Source organism: Montipora foliosa, chromosome 5 (genome assembly GCF_036669935.1).
Source record: "Montipora foliosa isolate CH-2021 chromosome 5, ASM3666993v2, whole genome shotgun sequence".
Taxonomy (NCBI): domain Eukaryota; kingdom Metazoa; phylum Cnidaria; class Anthozoa; order Scleractinia; family Acroporidae; genus Montipora; species Montipora foliosa.
The window spans coordinates 20,171,378-20,173,877 of NC_090873.1; the positions used below are offsets into that span (position 1 = coordinate 20,171,378).

Sequence of the window (2,500 nt, forward strand, 5' to 3'; positions counted from 1 at the left end):
ATGACTTTTTGCTATTTGGTTTATGTTTTCAGTTTTGGTGCATATACATGTACTGTAACAAAGGCAGGATATTACATGTTGATGTACCATGCTTAAGAGTTAACTAACCAGAAATTAGGGGGAAAAGTCATTTCCCACTTCCCATCAGTACATGTATATACAGCGTACATGTACGCTGTATGTATTGTGCAATTGCCAGTAGTTAGAGCTTGCAAGGAATGAAACAGGAACATTGTGTTAACATTTAGGTTTGTAGCAAATCATCTTAAATTATATTGTACATGTATGTTGTAGTTCAAATTTATCCCCTGGTTTAATTTTTTTAACCCTTTGACATCCAAACAGCCTAAACCAGCCAGACTTAGCATTTCACTCTGTCTAACCAGACAATTTTACTCATTAATGGGGAACCCCTGGGAATCAATGGGTTAAATCATTTCCTTTGCTTTCTTCTATAGAAAAGTTATTTGCCTAACTAGTGAAATCCACAGTAAATTTCACGCTAAAAACCAATATCGCATGAATCACTAAGTGATGAGTGCTATATCAGTTTTTTGAGTGAAATTTACTTTGGAATTCACCAGTCTGGCAATGAATTTTCTTGAACTGCCTGAGTTTTAAAAGAAAACAAGAACACCCTCAGTGAGTGAATGGAAAAGGGAAAAAGCCATTTCAGAGTCAACTGTCAATACCCAGCCAATACAAATCATGCTAAAATTAGAAACTATCAAAAATCTTTGTCAGTTTAAGGTCAAAAAAGAGTTTTACTGATGTACTTTATTCCACTTTATCTCTGAAAACGAGATCATTCATATTTTGATGTACAGTATGTCATTGAAACACACCAGCTTGGCTTGGAACAAGAATTGGCAAAATACGGCAATGCAACCAAGAAAAGATGAACTTCAAACAAGATCCGCTCCAACACTAAATTACCTTTAGGTGCTGTAAACAAACTTCTGAAAACACAAGCAAGTGACATTTTGCCCTAATTTTATGAGAACTCATTGCAATTACATGTTTATAACATGGGCAAAATTTTCTTGTCATTTTCAAGGCACATCTAAAAAGCAGTTGGGCAAATGATTAAAAAAGCACTTGTTTGCTCGCATTTTAGAGGAAAACAAACAAACAAATCAACTTTTTTTCCAAAAAGAGTACAGATAATTGTTATTTAATTCCAGTTGAGAATAAAAGTTCGGGTTTCATTCCTGAACAAAGGAAAAACCGATAAAACCACTCCTTTAAGACGCATCCGCTTTAAATAACGCAGCTATAAAAATGACAAACGGTTTAGTGCCCAAGGAAAGAATTTGTGGATTAACTTCTTCCCTTAAGTGTGGACTATTACTGGTATTCTGTTTTGTCGTTGTCGATCTCTTTCTCTCTTCTTTCGTTTCTGTTCTAGTCATAGGTCCTCCCGGCATCATGTAACCTTATCATACATGTAGCTTCTAAAGACGTGCCAAAAATTACAATACAGAAAAAAAGCACCTCTAAACAATTAAAAATAAACACTCAGCTGTAATTTTATATCCCTCCGATGCTTGACTTGAATATCTGTGTAGCTACGAGTGTGGACCACAGCTATCATGATATGTCAGACTGGATTAAAACCAGCGAAAAATGCAGAAAGAAAACATTTTCCAAACCCTTTTCCATCTGAACACGAAAAGTGTTCACTATGTAAGAACTATAGTTGACATAGTATGGCCGTGTAGCCACGTCGAGCCACAGAAAGTGCGCGAAAAGTGAAGCCTTGTTTATGTTTAGGTGAGTTAACCTGGTTTGAGCCTGCAATCCAATCGAAAACCAGTACCTGGTCAATGGTCAACTTCACAAAAAAAAACAGTTGACCTCAGTGAGCTCTAAGCTTGAGCCTACAATATGGTCACATGATACTGGTCGGCAGATATCTTGTTTTGACAGGTGTCAATTGATCATAACATGGTTGTCCAATGTTACAATGGTACATGGGTTATTATTTTGTACTGTTACGATGTTAATGAACTTTAGGGGTGCAGGAATGGCACAGTTGTGAGAGCACTCGCCTCCCACCAATGTGACCCGGGTTCGATTCCCAGATGTGGCATCATGTGGGCTGAGTTTGTTGGTTCTTTACTATGCACCAAGAGGTTTCTTCTGGGTACTCCAGTTTCCCCTCTCTTCGAAAGCCAACATTTGACTTGATTTGCATTAATTGTTAATTTCAGTTTACAGTGTCCAAATTGGTGCTCTTGCGCTAGAACGGCAAGGCGCTTAAATAAAGTTCCTTTCCTTTTTCAATGTATCTTGAAAGGAAATTATTCATTTTGCGAAATGGCCTGTTTACAAGCTGATGTAAAGGAATTTTTTTTGGAATAATCGAAAGTAACAATAGTAGCACTGCACAGATCTGATCTTGTAAGAAGTAGGGATGGGGTACAATGGTGACCTTTTACCATTCAGTCGATTTCTATCAAAGAGAGGAAATTTCCGATTGCACCATCAGTCGTAGTCG

At 37.2% G+C, this 2,500-nt stretch overlaps 1 protein-coding gene across 2 annotated transcripts in view; it reads left to right on the forward strand.

Annotated features, from left to right (window-relative positions):
* LOC138003742 (death-inducer obliterator 1-like) overlaps positions 1–2,500 on the forward strand; it is a 41,731-nt gene that overhangs the window by 5,209 nt on the left and 34,022 nt on the right. The window lies entirely within an intron of this gene.